The sequence below is a fragment of the Dendrobates tinctorius genome, unplaced genomic scaffold, assembly GCF_039654945.1.
Source record: "Dendrobates tinctorius isolate UK_male_01 unplaced genomic scaffold, ASM3965494v1 ptg000011l, whole genome shotgun sequence".
In the NCBI taxonomy this organism is placed as follows: Eukaryota; Metazoa; Chordata; class Amphibia; order Anura; family Dendrobatidae; genus Dendrobates; species Dendrobates tinctorius.
Genome location: NW_027361679.1, coordinates 47,897,343 through 47,919,301, shown reverse-complemented (window position 1 = coordinate 47,919,301; position 21,959 = coordinate 47,897,343). Strand labels below are relative to the sequence as shown.

The window sequence follows — 21,959 nt, the reverse complement described above, 5'->3', positions numbered from 1 at the left end:
CACCATGGATTTCAATTTATAAAATACAAGTGATGCTAAATCTGTTCTAACAAACCTACCGTATACATAATTCTTCTCAGCTTCTTCTTCTCTATACCATGCGGTCCATAGATCTGACTGCATGTACAACATGGCAAGTTTTTTTTTTAAGAGTGGTACAACTCAGGTTTACAAAAGTGAAGGAGAATTGTCCCATCCTGAGTTGGAGCACACCATCACTTCATGAGTAAATGTTATATAAAGCACTTTTAAAGGGGAATTTTCATGTCCTCAATCACTTGTAGCCTGCATATAAGGGATGATCTGCAGGGCAATAGTGATCACAAGTGTGGCTGCCACAGTGAAAACCTGGCTCCAGGGAGAAAAATAACTTTATTTTTCGCGGAAGCCTCTGGCTTTCAGTCACAAGCGGTAGTGGCTGGTATGGATTCAGTCTCCGTTCAGTACATAGTGAGCAGTGACTGTAATCACATTCTGTCACTGCCTGACAACCGGCTGGCAGTGCATCAGGACAAAGCTGGCAGTCAGTGTACGTGGCAATAACTATGTTCTAGCACTATGTACTGAGTAGTGACTAAAACCGCGCCTGCTGAGCCTGGATGACTTAAGGGCCCGTCACACTAAGCGATATCGCTAGCAATATTGCTATAACATCACTGGTTTTGTGACGTAGCAGCGATATTGCTAGCGATATCGCTATGTGTGATACTTACCTCCGACCGGCTCCCCCGCTGGTTATCGCTGATCGCGCGAGAATGGCCTGGGCCGTTTCTCGTCGTCAGCATCCTGCTGTGGCGACGAGCGATGCGTGGACGTGGGAGGGAGGACGTTTTCATCGCCTCGTCTGACAGGTAAGTAGCGACCGCCGACTGCTGCTATGTCGCTGGTGAGATCTGCCTGTTTGGCAGCTCACTAGTGACCACTTAGCGATGCACCAGTGATCCAGACCAGGTCATATCACTGTTGGGATCGCTGGTGCATTGCTAAGTGTGACAGTACCTTAATAGTCGAATGCTGTCAGCAGGAATAAAGTTAATTTCCTCCTGGTAACCAGGTTTCCAGTACAGCGGATTTAGAACACTATTAACTTGCAGATTAATCCCATTATCTGAAGGTTCATAGTGTTTGGGGACATGACAGGTTCCCTTTAATTGATTTTATATTCTGTTAAACAATGGAAAGTTATATAACATGTAGAGCAGAAACAGCACCCATAGTGGTCACATGAAAAGAAAATATCAAGATTAAAATTAAACGCAATGGAAATAACCCTTTGACATAAAACTGGAAAATCACTTTCATTATTTAAATTCATTAATACTGCATTTCTCTACAAGAAGCTTACCAGATCTTTAAAGGGTTAATAAAGAGTAAAGAAAATGCTACCGAAGGCTAAAATATGATACCAGTTGCTGTTATCCCAAGGTGTGGCCTGTCAAAAGTCATGCAAAATAAAGATAAGACTAGCTAATGTTTGGTCTGCGTGATCTGTCTGCAGCGTGTACTGTATAGGCGGCTCAAGGTTCATGCACTGAAGGTACACATGCTGTATAACAGCATCAGGGACTGGAACTTTGACTTGTATAATCTTCAAGCATGATCTGTGTTCTGTTCACTAGTGTTGAGCGATACCTTCTGATATTGAGAAATATCAGATCGGATTGGATTGGACCGATACTACAAAAATATCGGATATCGCCGATTCCGATACCGGAAACCAATGCAAGTCAATGGGACACAAATATAGGAATGAAAATAAACCCTTACTTTCCTTGTAGGTTAATTCTACATGAAGGAAAACAACTAAGAATAATGTAGAATGTATTGGGGGAGGTGGAGGAGACATTAAAGTCATAGAGGTTTAGCCCAATCAAATGGAATAGCAGGAATTAATTTTTTTTTAAGACGTTTGGAGTTACAAAGATATTGACTATGTTAAGCTTTTTTATATTTTGTCAGATATTTATGTTTCACTACTTCCATGCTCTTCACCTTCTTTTTCACTTCTTCCACACTTTCTCCTTCATCATCCTCTTCAGGGTCATCTTCTTGGTCTTCTTCGGGGAGGTCTTCGGGGTCATTGTCTCCAGGGTCGTCGTTTTCAGGGTCGTCGTTTTCTTCGGGGTGGTCTTGAGGGTCGTCGTCTTTAGGGTCATCGTCAGGGAGATCCAGAGTGATTACCAAAAACCATTTCAAAAAGCTTGAACTTGGAAATGTAGCAGAAGGTACAAGAAGGCTGAGGAACTGCTGAGAACCAGCTGACGGTACTGGAACCTGGATGGGTTGCCGAAGGTACAAGAGCCAATGGAACTACCGAGGACCAGCTGATGGTACTGGAACCCGGTTACTAAGCAGGAGGTACCTGTGCCAGAAAGCACTACCAAGGACCAGCAGACGTTAGTGGAACTCGGATACCGAGAAGGAGGCACCTAAGCCAAAGGCTCTGCCTGGAACCAGCTGACGTTACTGGAACCCAGGGGGACATATTCAAGATTAACTTCCAAAGAACCAGCTAATGGTACTGGAACTCAGATAGGCAGCAGAAGGTACACATGAAAAAAAAAGTTGCAAGGCCGCGAGCCGGCCAGAGTTACCGAAACCCACAGTCCTACCCACATAGGAAGCACCTAAACTGCAGGCACCATAGAGTCGGCTAACCCGACCGCAACACGACAGTACAACATATTGGAGGCAAAGTGACGTTGACACTACCCGGAAACAGCTGGCGTACTGGAGCCAGGCTGGGCAGGAGGGAGTACCCGTGCCAAAGACACTTCTGAGCAGCAACTGGCGGTGTTGGAGCCCAGGGATTACAGTAGAAACAAAGTGTAGCCAGAGGCCTAATTGGAGCAAGTTTAATATCTGTAGTAGTGTGAATGTGGACAGAGCAGGAGAAATTGCCGGACACACAGCAGGGGATCAGCTGACGTTACTGAACCCCAATAACACTGAAGCATGTGTTGACTGTGCAGACGGCACTTATGAGCAGCAACTGGCGATGTTGGAGCCCAGGGATTACAGTTCAGGTGGTAGAAACATGAACACAACAGGAGACCTGTATACTGTTGCCAACCAATTATTTAATGTGGATGAGGACTGGCAAATTCCTGCGAGATCCAGGCCTTGTTCATTTTCAGAAAAGTAAGCCGGTCGACGTTATCAGAGGATAGTCGCATGCGACGGTCTGTTAGTACACCACCTGCGGCACTAAAGACGCGTTCCAATAATACACTAGCAGCAGGGCAAGCCAGCACCTCTAATGCATACTGGCTAAGCTCTGGCCATGTATCCAGCTTAGAGACCCAAAACTTGAAGGGGGAAGAGCCGTGTGGGAGAACACTGAGAGGGCAAGACATGTAGTCTGTCACCATCTGACGGAAACGTTGCCTCCTGCTGACTGGAGCTGCCTGTGATGGTGTAGACATTTGTGGCGGGGACACAAAACTTTGCCACATTTGGGCCATACTGGTCCTGCCTTGTGCTGAGGTGCTGCTTCTGCTCGCTCTTTGTGCAGAGCTTCCTCCACTGCCTCGATGCACTGAGCTGCTTTGTAAAGCACTAGCAGAACTGCTCTCGGGTGGAATAGAGAACATGATGGAATGCACCAGTGTGTCTTGGTACTCCCGCATTTTACGCTCCCGGTTCAACGGTGTTATGAGGCTTTGTAAGTTGTCCCGGTAGCGAGGATCTAGGAGGGTGCACACCCAATAATCAGCCATGTTGAGAATGTGGGCGATGCGGCGGTCGTTTCTCAGGCACTGCAGCATGAAATCAACCATATGCTGCAGACTGCCAACTGGCCAAGAAACGCTGTCCCCTGCTTGAGGCGTCATCTCTGCCTGCTCTGCATCACCCCACCCTCGCTCTACATACTGCCTACTAGAGCATTGTGTACCTCCCTCCTATGGACAGATGTCTTCCTCCTCCATTAACTCCTCCTCATCCTCCTCACAAAGTGTCTCCTGCCTAGGCCTTTGTGAGGAACCACGTTGCGCAGACTGAAAAGAAGCAGATGGCATTTGTGACTCCTCATCCTCCACCTCTTCCACAACCTCCTCCCTTAGTTCTTGCAGTGTTTTTTCAAGCAGGCAGATAAGGGGGATAGTCATGCTGACTAGTGCATCATCTGCACTCGCCATCTGCGTGGAATCATCGAAGGCACGTAAAACGTGGCAGATGTCCTTCATAGAGGCCCACTCAGTGGTGGTGAAGTGCGAACGGCGCGCATTGCGACTTGTTTGCGCCTGATGCAGCTGGTACTCCATTACTGCTGCCTCTGCTCACACAACCTCTCCAACATATGTAACGTTGAATTCCACCTGGTGGGTAGGTCACATATGATGCGATGTTTCGGAAGGCAGAATCGGCGCTGCAGAGCTGCAATGCGCGATCTTGCCATGCTGGAACGCCGCAAGTGAGCGTACTCTATGCGGACCTTGTGCAGCAGTGCATCAAGATCCGGATAGTCCCTCAAAATACTCTGCACGACCAAGTTGAGCACATGTGCCAGACATGGGATGTGAGTGAGGTTGCCTAGGCCCAGAGCTGCCACCAGATTTTGGCCATTGTCACACACTACCATGCCTGGCTGGAGATTCGCTGGCACAAACCACACGTCGCTCTCCTGCTTGATGGCATTCCAGAGCTCCTGCGCTGTGTGGCTTCAATTCCCCAAAGAAATTAATTTCAATACGGCCTGTTGATGTTTGGCCATGGCTGTGCTCATATCGGTCGTAACAGGTAAGCATTCACGGGTCCATGTGGAGGTAGACTGTGACGGCTCCTGCAGCGCTGATTCAGAGGAATTGGAGTATGAGGAGGAGTCAGTGTGTACAGACTGGATTCTTGCAATCCTTGGAGTTGGCAGAACACGTACAGCGCCACTCTCAAGATCTGTACCCGACTCCACAACATTTACCCAATGGGCAGTGAGGGAAAGATATCGTCCCTGTCCATGGTTAATTGTCCACGCATCGGTGGTCAGGTGGACCTTGCTACTGACGGCGTTTAGTAGCGCATGTTTAATTTTTCCTTCCACATGCTTTTGCAGGGCAGGGACGGCTTGCCTGCTGAAATAAAAGCGGCTGAGCATGTTGTATTGTGGGACTGCCAATGCCATGAAATTACGGAAGGTGTCAGTCTCCACCAGCCTGAATGAGAGCATTTCAAGGGACAGTAGTTTTGCAATGCCAGCATTCAAAGCCTTTGCTCAGGGGTGGTTTGCCGAGTATGGGCGCCTTTTCTCCCATGCCTGTGCTACCGATGGCTGTAGACTGGCCTGGGAGTGTGAGGATGACAGGGAACGTGGTAATGTGGGTGGAATGACACTGTGTCTCTGTACAACAGTGCCAGAGGTTCTTCCATGGTGATCCTGTGAGGAAGCCGAACCAGCTGTGTGTGAGCTGGAGGAAGAGGCTTCAACACGAGCTGAAGAGGTGGTAGGTGGCGCTGTAGGTTGGCCTAGGTCTTCAGTGTGTCTTTGTAACTCCACCACATGCTTGGTCCGCACATGTTTCCACATATTTGTGGTATTGAGGTTGCTGACACTTTTCCCTCTTTTCACTTTCTGATTACACAGCTTGCATTTGGCAAAGCAAATATCATCTGCAACTGTGTCAAAAAAGGACAAGGCACTGCAAGTCTTGGGAGCGCCCGTTTTGGGTTTTGGAAGAGGCATGCTCCTAATGGGTGCCGAAGTGGAAGCTACAGGCAACCAAGTCTGCCCCCTCCCTCTCCCTCCTTTTTAGGCTGTTCGGGGAATCTCTTCCTCAGAGCTGCTCCCACCACCTTCCTGTACCTCACATCATGATGGGTCAAGGACCTCATCATCTACACTACCCTCTTCAAACGACTGCTCCTGGGTAGTCTCGACAGCACAATACGCATCAGAAAGTGGCACCCGAGTCGAGTCTCATCATCAGATGCGTACTGAGGTGTGCTGACGATAAGCACTGGCCAACCCGCCTCTTCAGATTCAGAGAGACAAAGCTGTTGCACATCACTGCATACTACCTCTTCTTCAAATTCTCGAATGCTGCTTGGCTGGCCCCCTCTTTCCAAGCCAACAGATTCAGAGAACAGAAGTAGAGATGGCTCCTGTCCAGGGCTCTCTGACTGCCTGGGCAATTTGGCAGGTGGTGAAGAGACACATGGGTGCTCATCACTGCTCTGGACCTGAGAGGAGCTGGAACTAATTGAAGTTGATGCGTTAGCAGCCATCCATCCGACAACAGCTTCAATTTGTTCGTCCCGCAGCAGTGAGGTATGGAGAGCTCCTACAAAGCTGCGCATAAAGGACTGTTCCCTGGGAAAACTGGGGGATGCTGAGTCACTGGTGCCCGCAGCAGACATAGAATCTCCATATCCTCTCCCTGCAGAAACTCCACGCCCACGACCACGTGCCTTACTCCCTGCCTTCTTCATCTTGGTAGACTGATAAAGATAGGCAGAAAAATACTAAGTTCTTAGTGTGCTTATTCCTGAACAGCTGCTAACAGGTATAAGAAACACAAATTTTACAAAGTGTGGACTAGACTTTAATATGAACTAATGTGGCCTCCACAACTGTAAAGTGGAGTGTTTGGTGAACTTTATTAACTTTTTTTTTTCACAAAAAGACACTGGATGTGCCCAAAGATGTAAAACCGATAGTATCACAAACTTTTTGTAGCTATTACAATGCAGGAAGGTAACCTGCAATGCAATAGATGAGGCTCCAAAAAATAGGCTAATACTAATCTGGCTGGGGCTGCAGGGCACAAGCCAGCAGAAAGGCTCCTCTATCTACTCCTGTACAGTGTTTGCAAATATTCTAGCTGGATACGGATGGAACCACACTAATAGGAGAAATCTGGAAAAATGAGCAGCACTAATGCAAAAAACGACAATATATGAGACAGTGATGCACGCTGAGTGGACTACAACCAGAGGTGGCTGGCTGCAGAACACACTACAGCGTGAGCTGCACTCACACACAGAGACCTCGCAGACAGCCGTGAACAGCGCTGCAAGGCAAAAGAAAGCTACAGCGGTTGATAAAGTAGCCTGGGTAAAGCACAATATAGCAAATCGCTAGGTCACCCTGTCCCTCAGAACAGCAGCGTCCTATCCTTAACTGAATTCACAGCAGAGTGAACCCAAAATGGCAGCGGCCGCTTTTATAGTGCATCATGACATCATTTCAGCAGCCAATCACAGCCATGCCAGTAGTTATATGCCTAACATGCTCTAACAGGATGTGCACACACTTCTTAGGATCCTCATTGGCTGAATAAAATCAAACTGGCTCATTGCATTATGGGAACTTCCGACTCCGGTATTCTATATACTAAAAGTATCGGAACTCAGTATCGGAATTCCGATACCGCGAATATCGGCCGATACCCGATATTGCAGTATCTAGCTCAACACTAGTGTTCACTCAAGAAAGAGTCCACATTTGAAGGATTGTAGATAAGCTAGGTGGAGACCAAAATGGAGGACTGCTTAAAGTACATTACATCCTGCAGATCACAATATCTTTGCAAATGTCACTGTCTTTTCTCTAAACTAAACAGTTGTAACAATGAAAAGTGACATAAAAATGTAGGCTAGTCTACATCTGCACATATTTAACAATAGTATCCAACTCTGGTGTAACTAGAGTTCAATAGGCCCAGATACAAATTTTGGATCTGGGCCCTCACTTGAATGTTGGACAGATGTTTGACCCCGGTTATGTTCTTGATACTATAAAGACATGTGCTCCTCATGTAATAATGTCTCCCATCCTGGCTCCTTCCTGTAATATTCTCCCCCATCTTCCTTAATAATGTCCTCCATCATCGACTAATAATATTCCTCATCCTGGGCCCCATGCTATAACAATGTTCCCCATCCTGGGCCCCTTCCTGGTATAATTTCACCCATCCTGGGCCCCTTCCCGGTATACTGTTCACCATCATGTAATAATGTCACCTGTCCTGGGCCCTTTATTTAATAATGTTCCCCATCCTGGGCCCTATTGTATAATAATGTCCTCCATCCTGGGCAAAGTCCATCCTGGTGCCTTCCAGTAATAATAATACTGTTCGCCATTATGTTATTATGCCACATGTGCTGGGTCCATTATTTAATAATGTCCCCTATACTGGACCTCATTGTATAATAATACCCTCCATCCTTGGCAAATTCCAGCAGTAATATCCCATCCCGGTGCCTTCCAGTGATAATGTCCTGTGTCCTGGGCCCTTCCAGTAATAATGCCCCTCATCCTTGGTCCTATCCTGTAACAATATCCCCGAGTTTGCGCCTCTTCTTGGTATAATATGCCCAATTCTGGTATAAAGTCCACCATCCTGTTATAATGTATCCCATCGTGGGCCCCTTCCGTTCTTCTCCAGCACATTTAAAAAAAAAACAAACATATATTCTTACCTTCCTCTGCTCCCACGATGCGTGGTGTCCTCCTCTATGATCAGCACAGCTGACTTCTGTGTGCCGACACACGCAGCGCTTGATGTTACTGCTATGCGCCACCCGTCACAGGCAAGCCAACATCTACTGCCAGCCTCTGAGTGGGCAGCACCGTGTATTGCAGTGCAAGGAGCCAGCGGTTCGCTGCACTACAATACATTTCAACTGAATGTGTGTGCAAAGACGCACATCCAGGTTAAATTGGCGCTGCTGTCAGTCGTGGTCGCACCCTCTATGACTGTGATTGGTACGCCCCTGGTATCCAATATTTTAAATATTGTTAAAGAAGTGACAGCTACTAGTAACAGGGATACACTGGTATGAGAGTCACTCTCTATAGTGGATTACTACTGCTGTACACAGTGCAAAGTAGAGACTGTCTGGGACCTGGCAGCATCAGAACAGTAGTGACTGGGGATTGGTGAGGTGACTATTGTTATTTTTATTTTATAAATCAAACTGAGCATTTTATAAAAAAAAATACTCCTGAGATTACTTTAAAGGGCATACTCGCATGTTGTGTTTTTCCTGCAAAAAACACTACATTGTAAAGTGAAAGCAAAACTGAATGGGGTTTCTGAAATCTCATGCACACGTGGCTTATTTTTCTTTGTAGATTTGAAACAGTTTTAAATCTGCAGGATGTCAATTCTTAGGCTATGTTCACATGTTGCATTTTGAGAAAGTGCAAAAACAACTTTGCGTCTTTGCAGTTTTTTTTTACAGCGTGTTTTGTGAATAAAATTAACTATTAAACATGAACTCCAGACAAATCACATAAGAAATCCTCTTCAAGAAAACTGTGGAAACTCTGAAAATGGGCATTTTGAATGTAATGTTTTTACTGAAAAAAGAGAAGGTTTTGGCTGCTGAAAAAAGCACAACATCTAAACATTTTGCTGCAAAAACATGCATGTTTCATGCAGATAAAGTAAAATAAAGCAGTTCACCTCAGGTCAGCTGGGGACTCCCGCTGACGTTACTGAGGCTGCGGGGAGTCCCCGGCTGACCTGAGGTGAACTAATAAGCGTGGGAAAAAAGTCAGAAACTTTCCCATGGTAATTAGTTGATCTCAGGGCAGCCAGGGAGGCAGCACAGAACTGAACTAATTCTTTCTGAAGTAGTTTACAGTGTGGCTGGTCGCATTAGCACCGGTCCTCATTGTAAACTATTTAACCCCTTGTGAAGGATTACAGCATGGGGCATGACTGAACGGCGGAGAGGTAAGGATATTGTTGATTTTTTATGGGGTTTTTTTTTGCAGATCATGGCTTAATTTTGGATTAGCCGAATAATAAAAATTAGTCAAAAACTTGGGGTCTTTATTTCCTTAAAAGACTTTTTAATGAATGTCTGTGTGTGTTTTTTAATCATTTCATAGTCTAGAGATAATAATGGGTAGGTGTCTGTTATGTTAGTATCTTTTTGCTTGCTGCCAGTTTATACCAGAGTGCTGATCTAGTGGGGATGAGATCGTGTGATCTCAGGTTTTCTGTATATCAGAAGTGTTGGACTTTTTTCAGGGTTTTGTGTGTGATTGCAGACAGTATCTTTTCTGTCCTGTCTAGACAGCTTGGGCCCCACCGCTTTCTCAGTCTGTTCTCTGCCTGTGTTTGTGTCTCCTCTTGTCTCACCAACAATATATGTTTGGGGGCTGTCTATTCCTTTGGGGTCTGCTCCGGGGCAGTTTAGATTTCATCTTTCTGTCTTTAGGCTTAGTTAGTCCTCCGGCTGTGACGAAGCGTCTAGGACATCATAGGAATGCTCCACGGCTACTGCTAGTTGTGCGGATAGGATCAGGGGTCTGCAGTCCGCTTAGTTACTAACCTATGACATTAAACCTTTGTTATATTAACCCATTCGCCACCGCTACAGGGCAATGGGAATAGAGAGGATAAGTGCCAGAAAAGGCGCATCTAATAGATAATAATCTGCCCTCACTCACCTGCTTTACCTCTCTGGTTGACAAATTACCGTGGAAGCCCAGGCAATTTTTTTAACAACGAATTAACCCCTTAAATTAACACCTACACTTCCCATATTTTACACACATACCCTCATCTAATTACTAGTGAAAGACATATAAAAAAAACATGAAATGGTTTACTGTATGTAAACCATGTGTCATTTCATGTCGGGTTTTGGAATGATTTTAATGAAGCCCGCAAATGTTTTAGCGGCTATTCGGCTATGAAGAACTGTATGAATTATAAATATATATATATATATATATATGTGTCTATGAGACATGTATGTGTATATATATATATCTATATATATATATTCTATGTGTCTATATCTATTATTTCGTTTCTTTATTAAACTTGTCAGTGTGATTTTACTGTATGTAAAATCAATTGCCGGCTTTTGTTAAAGGACACCGGGTGGGATTTTCTCGCAAGTCACACTTGTGGTCCGTGTGTAATCCGATTTTTTCTCGTACCCATAGACTTGCATTGATGAGTCTCAGCCGAGAATCGGTGACAATCGCAGCATGCTGTGATTTTCTCAGCCCGAGGAAAACGACCGAGAAAAAATCGGATGCTTTGAGCTGCCCCATAGAATAACATTGGGATGAGTGCAATGCGATTTTTTTATCGCATCGCACTCATCCGATTTTCTCGCTAGTGTGACTCCGGCCTATAACAGATGTCCAGGAGCACATGTTCAGCATTCTGCATACAATACCCCCCCCAGCAAGGGAGGATTAATGAGTTGCTGTAGTTCTTATCCCACTAAGTCTTAGATTCAACTTCATAAAATTCTGTTTCAGTCTATACATGGGGCAATCCCATGAGAGAGAGCATGTTGAAAAGTAAAAATGAGAAATCAGAATTAAAGCCGTAGTTTACACCATCTGTAATAGTAACAAAAGCTCCAAGATTGAGGTGCCAGACTAATCCAGGGTGTCGGCCAATAAGGCTGATCCAGGCTATCCACTAAGAAAACACTGCCCTATGCTGTAGTGATGTCACTAGCTGTGGGCTTTCCAAAAAAATAAAAAAATAAAACACTAGCTGTCTGCAATCCATTGCATTTCAAAGAATATCAGAGATGGATTATAGCATGGGATAGTATGGATTATTTTCTTGTCAGAAACATGAGGATTATGGTTGTTCATGTTTATTTTTCACTAGCTGAAGAGCCCGGCGCTGCCCGGGCATAGTAACTAACTGTGGTTAGTTATAACAAGTTATAATAATCCTCCATCCCATAGTCCCGTGCCCATATACCCATCACACATCCACAATCCCATAGGCCCATGCCCATATACCCATCATACATATCCTCCATCCCATAGTCGAGTGCCCATATACCCATCCTCCATCCAATAGTCCCATGCCCATATACCCATCATACATATTCTCCATCCCATAGTCCCATGCCCATATACCCATCATACATATCCTCCATCCCATAGTCCCGTGCCCATATACCCATCTTACATCCTCCATCCCATAGTCGAGTGCCCATATACCCATCACACATACTCCATCCCATAGTCTCGTGCCCATATACTCGTCATGCATATCCTCCATCCCATAGTCCTGTGCCCATATACTCGTCATACATATCCTCCATCCCACAGTCCTGTGCCCATATACCCATCATACATATCCTCCATCCCATAGTCCCGTGCCCATATACCCATCATACATATCCTCCATACCATAGTCCCGTGCCCATGTACCCATCATGCATATCCTCCATACCATAGTCCCGTGCCCATATACCCATCATACATATCCTCCATCCCATAGTCCCGTGCCCATATACCCGTCATACATATCCTCTATCCCATAGTCCAGTGCCCATATACCCGTCATACACATCCGCCATACCATAGTCCCGTGCCCATATACCCGTCATACATATCCTCCATCCCATAGTCCAGTGCCCATATACCCATCACACATCCTCCATCTCATAGTCAACCATTATGACATCATAATGAGCGGCGGCAGGGCTTGCAACCTATGATGACATCAGCGTCGCCATGGCAACCATTGTGACATCATAATGAGGGCGGGGCTTGATATGCACACACTGCTTCCCCAGTATGCAAATAGGGGCATTATGACATCATAATGAGGGGCGGGGCTTGACACGCACACACTTTTTCCCCAGTATGTAGATGGGGCAAAATTGTTTGGTGAATTGGAACGCGCAGGGTTAAAATTTCACCTCACAACATAGCTTAGGACGCTCTCGGGGTCCAGACGTGTGACTGTGCCAAAGTTTGTGGCTGTAGCTGCGACGGTGCGGATGCCTATCCCGGACATACACACATACACACACACATACATACATACATACATACATACACACTTTGAGCTTTATATATTAGATTTACAGGGGACATGGGCATCAATGGATTATAGGCGTAAAGGTGAGTATAACTTTGTTATTTATGTTTGAATAAATATGTTAAAGAGGGCGTTGCTGTGCGTTTATTTCAAAACTTACTATGGGATTACAAATGGGGCGTCTTGTAGTCATCTCTCCGGTACTAACCCCTGGGCTTGATGTCAGCTGACAATACAATGCTGACCTCAACCCCAACCCTATTACCCCAATTTCCACCGCCACAGGGCAAGTGGGAAGAGCGAGGCTAAGTGCCAGATCATGCGCATCTTATGGATGCGCCATTTCTGGGGAGGCTGATGACTGATGTTGGAAGCCTGGGTTGGGGGGCAATATCTGTGGCCCCTTCCCAGGCTATTAATATCAACCTACAGCTGACTGTTAAGCCTTTGCTGGTTTATAAGGGGACCCTACACCATTTTTTTCTGAGGTCTCGCATAAACTCACCAATAAAGGCTAAGCAATCAGCTGTGAGCTGTTATTAATAGTCTGGGAACCTCTTGGGATTTCGTCACTTTTTCCAGATTATTAACATCAGCTCCCAGCCGTGGGCTTTGCCTGTGCTGGTTATGAAAATTACGAGGGAACCCACGCCATTTTTTAATTTAATCCTTAATTTTACACAGGATGGACACAGCGGGTGGTGAATACAACTCCCATCATTGTCGCCTGGACGTGCTGATCACCAGGGAGACCAGGCGACAATGATGAGAGCTGCGCTCCTTCCCAGACATCAGTATGTGTCGCGCTGATGACACACAGATGTTGCTCATGTGTTAACAGTGTGTATGTGTACAGCACACATTTTGTCCATGGTGCGTGAATAAAACTGACATGTCTGCGAGTTTTTCACATGGACACAGGGTCTGTGTGAAAAACCTAACAAGTGTGGACCCCCCATTGAATACAACGGGTATGAGTTTGCCCGTTTTGGTGATCCTTAAAAAATGGACCGCATATGGACACAAAAAATGACTGTGTTAAGAGGGCCTAACAGTGAGGAAAATGCATATTTGTCGGATGTAAACACCACACGTGCTGCCGAGAACAATGATATTCTGAACGACTGTACTACTGATAGTTCTGTGCGCATGCAAGTGCAGCAATCCTGGACAACCCCTTTATTTGCCTCGTTCAGCCTGTTTAAATGCAGCCTGAACCAGTTCTTGACTCAGTTCCATCAAAAAAATATAAAATGTAATGGAACAATAGATTCCTAGAAAGTATTTTACTCTGTTTCTCTTCATTAAGTAACCAAATACAGTATTAACTTGTGCTTAAGGTCTAAGAGATATCCAATCTAATGTAGAAGTTACTGATGCTGTTAAATTGCATTTACTGTAATTGAAGGTAACTGAATTGTTGGACTGTTTGATTAACCTTTCTGTGATCCTGTGCATTAGACAGACAGGTTTATATTGAAAAGGTTGGACAATTAATCAAGTGAAACCCTAGATGATAGCGGGCTATAATCTCACTGCGGTCAAAGTTATGCTTTTTATTGCTTTGTAATGTTATTTTAAAACTCTCTGAGGTAGTAAAAGATCCTGCTTGGTGTAACTCTTGTACCTTGAAGACCGTCTCCTGAACTAGGAATTTTTATTGTTAGTTAATTACAGGCTTGAATGATACATCTTTGCAAGTTCCACACCTTCTAAAGTACCTACATCTGATCAGTTAGATAAAATGAGAAAGAAACAGCAAAGTCTATTAGTAGCATGTATGCTTTTACACTACATGCACAATTACTAGGAAATTTGTATTTTTGATGACTAATTTTATTATTGAACAACTGCAGTGATGTCGGTCAGTCCAAAACGTTAATTAACCTAAAAGTAAATGTGAGGTTTTGTCTTTCTTAGGAGAATATCTGTGTGTACAGAATTATTGGACAACTATAGTGACCAGAATTATTTTACAACTTAATGTAAAACATAAATTTTCCCATCTCAATTGTTTTTTTACGCTGGACAGCATCATAATGCTGTTAACCTGCAGATTAACACCATATCTGCAGGTTAAGGATAGTTTCACACTAGCATATGGCCGAGCTGCAGGGGGCTGCGGACTTCCTCCGTGAAGCTCCGCCCATGGCTGCACCTCCTCCGGTCAGCTCCGCCTACGTCGGCATGCGGCCTGTGTACCCTATCTTTAACATTAGGTACGCAGGCCATGCTGATGTATGCAGATGCCTCCGCATGCGGCGAACCGCATCGAACGCAACAAGTTGCATTTTGTTGCAGTCACCGCACCATCAAAATGAGACATGCAGAGGCAACCGCATACATCAGCATGGCCTGCATACCTAATAGTAAAGATAGGGTATGCAGGCCGCATGCTGACGGAGGTGGAGCTGACCGGAGGAGATGCGGCCGTGGGTGGAGCTTCACGGAGGAATTCCGAAGCCCTCCGCAGCTCGGCCATACGCTAGTGTGAAACTAGCTTAACAGCGTTATTCCTAATGACAGGTTCCCTTTAAAGTCTGTACCATATCTATTCTGCCATGGGGTTCTGCAATACATAGGGAGATAAACCCAGAAAACTTACAGTAAAATCTACATGTAAAATATAAGGCTGGTCTAAAGCCTTCCATTCATATTTGACCCCTATCTCTGCCGGCTTTTCCCAATGCCCCTGTATTCTCTATGAGAGAGCAGCTGTCAGACTCCTCTATCAGCTGCTTATCTCTCAGCCGGAACGAAAAGATCGGCAATAGCATTTCCAGCAGAAGAATCCTTCACTTGACCGACATCAGCTATTGAGGGAGAGTCAGGATGAAGCTAAGCACATTAGATAGTCATCCAATCCAACAATGTGAATATCCCATGAGGACAACCCTTCTTACCTGCTAAAGTGCCCCATATAAAGTAAAAAAAACATACTCACCTCCTGAACTAGCACCGTTATAGCGATGTCTGTGTTTCCCAATAGTCGCGTGATGTTCGCTGTGACAGAATAGGAAAAGCTGCAGTTGATCAGTGGTCACTGATTAGCTGCAGCCGTTATGTGACCTAGCACAGTCACATAATCGGGAGACACAACACCAACATTGTTGGAACGGTGCTGGCTTGTTGGGTGATTATGTGTTTTTTATGTCACCTGGGGGCATTTTAGCAATTTAAGAAGCTGTTGACCAACAGAGGACAAACCCTTTCTTGATTTAATGAGCAGATCAAAACCCACCGTCTGTTGTGATCCAGCATGGAAGTTTTACTTAGCAACGGCTTTCTACTCCATTTTAACTGATGACTTGAATTTAGCCGAAGACTTTCTGGAGACTGGATTTTTATTATAGTGTTCCAAGCGGAAAGAGTCATTATTATTATGAGAATCAATAATTCAACAAGGCATGGAATATAATTAGTTCTATATATGCTATATATAGAAGCGATTCGTAACGCACTACACCCCAGAATTCATTATACAGAATATACATAAAGCATATAAGTGATTAGTATCACAAGAAGATGAAAGCCCACACCTCCATAAAAACTAAAACAAGATAAAACTCATCAAAAAGTTGCAGGGGGATGTTCCAAATCCAGAGCAATTACAGGGTTAAAAGTGATTAATAAAACAGACGCTCCTTGGAGAACGTCAGTAACGTACTGCTATGCAGGCACACAGCCAAATCTAAAATATGTGTTGGGAACCAGCCTTTGATAGAACAAACATACTTTTGATAGTTATATTTAACTTGTAGGAGCCCTTGTTTAATATTCAATATTGTAAGGCAACACCTCGCAACATTCATCACAGGGCTGACACATTAAACAAATATCGCTGGATAATATCCCAGGACGGGCAACCCAGCTGCTTATTTCACACCACGTCTAGTCTTACTGTGCTTAAAGGGAACCTGTCACATTGAACATGGTATCTGATCTGCAGGTGAGACATGGAATACAGCAAGAGGGGCTGATCAGATTGATAGGTGTGTGACAAGAGCTTTAGTATATCCTGTACTTTATTCACTGGAATCCCTGCTCATTATGGGCTTAACAGTCAAGAGGGCGGTCCTAATGAATATAGCTTTCAAGCAGTGATTATAACCACCCCCTTGACTTCTAAGCTCATAATGAGCAGGGATTTTATGATATACTGAATGTTTTCCCACAAAACTATATATATATATCAGTCTGTTCAGCTCCTCCTGCTTTATAACATGTTGCTAATATGTTGCAATGCATTTCTGAGCTCACACATTCCAATTAAAAAAAATATTATGAGACACTACATTACCACTAAATGGTAATTCCCATCATCATGGTTGGATGTTGCTGTATAGTGCTAGTAAAAGCGAGTACTTATGCAATTTACTGCTTATTAAAATTTGCAACTGTTTTTGAGATATTAACACTTTTATATTGTTTGCAGCTTGTTGCCAAGGAGACCGACCACTGCTGCTGTCTAGCATGCAGGGATCCTAACAGTTTATCAAACAATCACAGACAAGCAATAGTTTTTATGGACATTATACAGTCATGGCCAAAAGTATTGACACCCCTGCAATTCTGTCAGATAATATGCAGTTTCTTCCTGAAAATGAATGCAAACACAAATTCTTTGGTATTATTATCTTCATTTAATTTGTCTTAAATGAAAAAACACAAAAGAGAATGAAGCAAAAAGCAAAACATTGATCATTTCACACAAAACTCCAAGATTGGGCCGGACAAAAGTATTGGCACCCTCAACCTAATACTTGGTTGCACAACCTTTAGCCAAAATAACTGCGACCAACCGCTTCTGGTAACCATCAATGAGTTTCTTACAATGCTCTGCTGGAATTTTAGGCCATTCTTCTTTGGCAAACTACTCCAGGTCCCTGATATTTGAAGGGTGCCTTCTCCAAACTGCCATTTTTTAGATCTCTCCACAGGTGTTCTATGGGATTCAGGTCTGGACTCATTGCTGGCCACCTTAGAAGTCTCCTGTGCTTTCTCTCAAACCATTTTCTAGTGCTTTTTGAAGTGTGTTTTGGGTTATTGTCCTGCTGGAAGACCCATGACCTCTGAGGTAGACCCAGCTTTCTCACACTGGGCCCTAAATTATGCTGCAAAATTTGTTGGTAGTCTTCTGACTTCATAATGCCATGCATACGGTCAAGCAGTCCAGTGCCAGAGGCAGCAAAGCAACCCCAAAACATCAGGGAACCTCCGCCATGTTTGACTGTAGGAACCGTGTACTTTTCTTTGAATGCCTATTTTTTCTCCTGTAAACTCTATGTTGATGCTTTTGCCCTAAAAGCTCTACTTTTGTCTCATCTGACCAAAGAACATTCTTCCAAAATGTTTTAGGCTTTTTCAGGTAAGTTTTGGCAAACTCCAGCCTGGCTTTTTTATGTCTCGGGGTAAGAAGTGGAGTCTTCCTGGGTCTCCTACCATACAGTCCCTTTTCATTCAGATGCCGACGGATAGTACGGGTTGACACCGTTGTACCCTCAGACTGCAGGGCAGCTTGAACTTGTTTGGATGTTAGTGGAGGTTCTTTATCCAACATCCGCACAATCTTGCGTTGAAATCTCTTGTCAATTTTTCTTTTCCGGCCACATCTAGGGAGGTTAGCCACAGTGCCATGGTCTTTAAACTTCTTGATGACACTGCGCACGGTAGACACAGGAACATTCAGGTCTTTGGAGATGGACTTGTAGCCTTGAGATTGCTCATGCTTCCTCACAATTTGGTTTCTCAAGTCCTCAGACAGTTCTTTGGTCTTCTTTCTTTTCTCCATGCTCAATGTGGTACACACAAGGACACAGGACAGAGGTTGAGTCAACTTTAATCCATGTCAACTGGCTGCAAGTGTGATTTAGTTATTGCCAACACCTGTTAGGTGCCACAGGTAAGTTACAGGTGCTGTTAATTACACAAATTAGAGAAGCATCACATGATTTTTCGCACAGTGCCAATACTTTTGTCCACCCTCTTTTTTATGTTTGGTGTGGAATTATATCCAATTTGGCTTTAGGACAATTCGTTTTGTGTTTTTTCATTTAAGACAAATTAAATGAAGATAATAATACCAAAGAATTTGTGTTTGCAATCATTTTCAGGAAGAAACTGAGTATTATCTGACAGAATTGCAGGGGTGTCAATACTTTTGGCCATGACTGTAAGTGATACATATCTACATGGAGACATCAGCTGCATTCACTGTAGACTGCAAAGTGATGGCAATCAAAGTCAAAATTATCTGCACAACTTTGTTCAGTTTAAATAAATCACGGATGCCTTAAGTTTTTCTTTTTACAGATAAGTCAAAAAAGTGCCCTATTTTTATAGACTGTCCTGGAATTTTTGGATGCTTGGCAACTCTACTTACATGTAAGCACTTATGAAAAAGATGGCAGAAATGAGGAGGTAACAGCACAATCCAGCAATCCTGGGCTGCTGTAAAGCACTACTTACAAACTCAATAAAAAAGTGCTTTGTGAGCACTGCTCATGTTCTACAGTCTAGCAGCAGTGGTCAGTTCTACTGTCTAGCAGCAGTGGTCAGTCCTACTGTCCAGCAGCAGTGGTCAGTACTACTGTCTAGCAGAAGCGGTCAGTTCTACTGTCTAGCAGCAATGGTCGGTTCTGCTATCTAGCAGTAGTGGTCAGTTGTGCTGTTGACCAGCAGTGGTCAGTTCTGCTGTCGAGCAGCAGTGGTCAGTTCTACTGTCTAGCCGCAGTGGTCAGTTCTGCTGTTTAGCAGCAGTGGTCAGTTCTACAGTCTAGCAGCAGTGGTCAATTCTACTGTCTAGCATCAGTGGTCTGTTCTACTGTCTAGCAGCAGTGGTCAGTTCTGCTGTTTAGCAGCAGTGGTCAGTTCTACTGTCTAACAGCAGTGGTCAGTACTGCTGTCAAGCAGAAGTGGTCAGTTCTACTGTCTAGCAGCAGTGGTCAATTCTACAATCTAGCAGCAGTGGTCAGTTGTATGGTCAGCAGCAGTGGTCAATTCTACAGTCTAGCAGCAGTGGTCAGTTCTACTGTCTAGCAGCAGTGGTCAGTTCTGCTGTCTAGCAGCAGTGGTCAGTTCTACTGTCTAGCAGCAGTGGTCAGTTCTACTGTCTAGCAGCAGTGGTCAGTACTACTGCCTAGCAGCAGTGGCCTGTTATACTGTCTAGCGGCAGTGGTCAGTTTTACTGTCTAGCAGCAGTGGTCAGTTCTGCTGTCTAGCAGCAGTGGTCTATTCTGCTGTCGAGCAGCAGTGGTCAGTTCTACTGTCTAGCAGCAGTGGTCAGTTCTAATGTCTAGCAGCAGTGGTCAGTTTTACTGTCTAGCAGCAGTGGTCTATTCTGCTGTCGAGCAGCAGTGGTCAGTTCTAATGTCTAGCAGCAGTGGTCAATTCTACAATCTAGCAGCAGTGGTCAATTCTACTGTCGAGCAGCAGTGGTCAGTTCTACTGTCTAGCAGCAGCGGTCAATTCTACAGTCTAGCAGCAATGGTCAATTCTACAGTCTAGCAGCAGTGGTCAGTTCTACTGTCTAGCAGCGGTGGTCAGTTCTACAGTCTAGCAGCAGTGGTCAGTTCTACAGTCTAGCAGCAGTGGTCAGTTCTACAGTCTAGCAGCAGTGGTCAGTTCTACAGTCTAGCAGCAGTGGTCAGTTCTACAGTCTAGCAGCAGTGGTCAGTTCTACAGTCTAGCAGCAGTGGTCAGTTCTACAGTCTAGCTGCAGTGGTCAGTTCTACAGTCTAGCAGCAGTGGTCAGTTCTACAGTCTAGCAGCAGTGGTCAGTTCTACAGTCTAGCAGCAGTGGTCAGTTCTACAGTCTAGCAGCAGTGGTCAGTTCTACAGTCTAGCAGCAGTGGTCAGTTCTACAGTCTAGCAGCAGTGGTCAGTTCTACAGTCTAGCTGCAGTGGTCAGTTCTACAGTCTAGCAGCAGTGGTCAGTTCTACAGACTAGCAGCAGTGGTCAGTTATACTGTCTAACAGCAGTGGTCAGTGTCCAAGGCAACGAACGGTAAACAAAATTTTAATATCTCAAGAACGGTTAAAAATTTTAATAAGCAGCAAATTGCAAAATTGCTTCTTTTTACATGCACTATCCAATATGCATCTATGAAGATGGGAGTAAGTCTTTAATGTGTCTCTTGTCACACGGCTGTAAAGGTGTGGAGATGTTTATCAGACCAGAGCTATTGCCTACAACTGCAGCTCCCAAAATCACAGGGGGCCATTATGCCACTGCTCTCCTTTCAAATAAATATAGCATAAAAAGCCCTCTCTATGTTGATTATTATTATTATTATTATTATTTATATAGCACCATTAATTCCATGGTGCTGTACATGAGAAGGGGGCTACATACAAAGTTATAGATATTATTAGTTGATTAGTTGTATGTACAGAAATCAGAAGATAGTTGATAGTGACCTAAATGTCTTCTTCAGACGGCATAAGAGTAAGCGGCAGTCAGTGTCTCAGTTTCCTTTCTGAAGTCTTACAATTGTCATAGTGGCAGAGCTTTTACCTCAAGGAGAGATTCTTGTCGCCAGCTTTCTTTGAGCTTCCATTCTCAGTAAAATAAGCCTCCAGTGCCACGGTAGAATGGCGACAACCCACGCAAGCCTGAGAAACCAAACACTGGAGTAGAAGACAAACAGCTACCAGCGAAGAGACAAAACAAGACACACGCGAGGCACAGGTGTCTTACAGCAGAACACCTTCAGCAGTGAATCAGTAGCCACACAGTACAAAAGGCAGTTCAAATAAGTGCTCCGCAGCCAGCCAATCCTCCGCGAGCCAGGCCTTCCTGAGGAGAAACCATGACGTAAGGGGAAGTGCTCCTCAGAAATGACAAGAAATTCAGTTTCAGTAACGATTCGTTTACTTCTGCTCCGAAGGGAAGAAATCAGAATGTTTTAAGCAGACGTGACATGTTCGAATCCGTAATGCTCCTGTTTCCACAAGAAGCAGGTTATGCAGTCTTCCATTCGTAACCCGAATAACAAGAGAAATTAAGGTGTTAACTCTTGTCGACCACACAAGCCCTATAACATTTCAATTTAAATCCCAAAGCAAACAGCATTTTCTACATAGTTTTTGTTTCTAGACACACACACAAAAACAATATCAAATCAACTGCCATTCTGTTTTCTTCTCATTAAAGAGTTAATTTTATTTGCGGCAATAAATAAAGTTTGGACTTTTACA

At 44.3% G+C, this 21,959-nt stretch overlaps 1 protein-coding gene across 1 annotated transcript in view; it reads right to left on the bottom strand.

Moving 5' to 3' along the window:
- Positions 1-21,438, bottom strand: part of SHROOM3 (shroom family member 3) — a 259,505-nt gene extending 238,067 nt beyond the window's left edge. The window contains exon 1 of the mRNA XM_073541952.1: positions 21,277-21,438. The gene's annotated coding sequence lies outside the window, so the exon portion shown is untranslated. The remainder of the gene's footprint in view (positions 1-21,276) is intronic.
- Between the last annotated feature and the right edge of the window lie 521 nt (positions 21,439-21,959).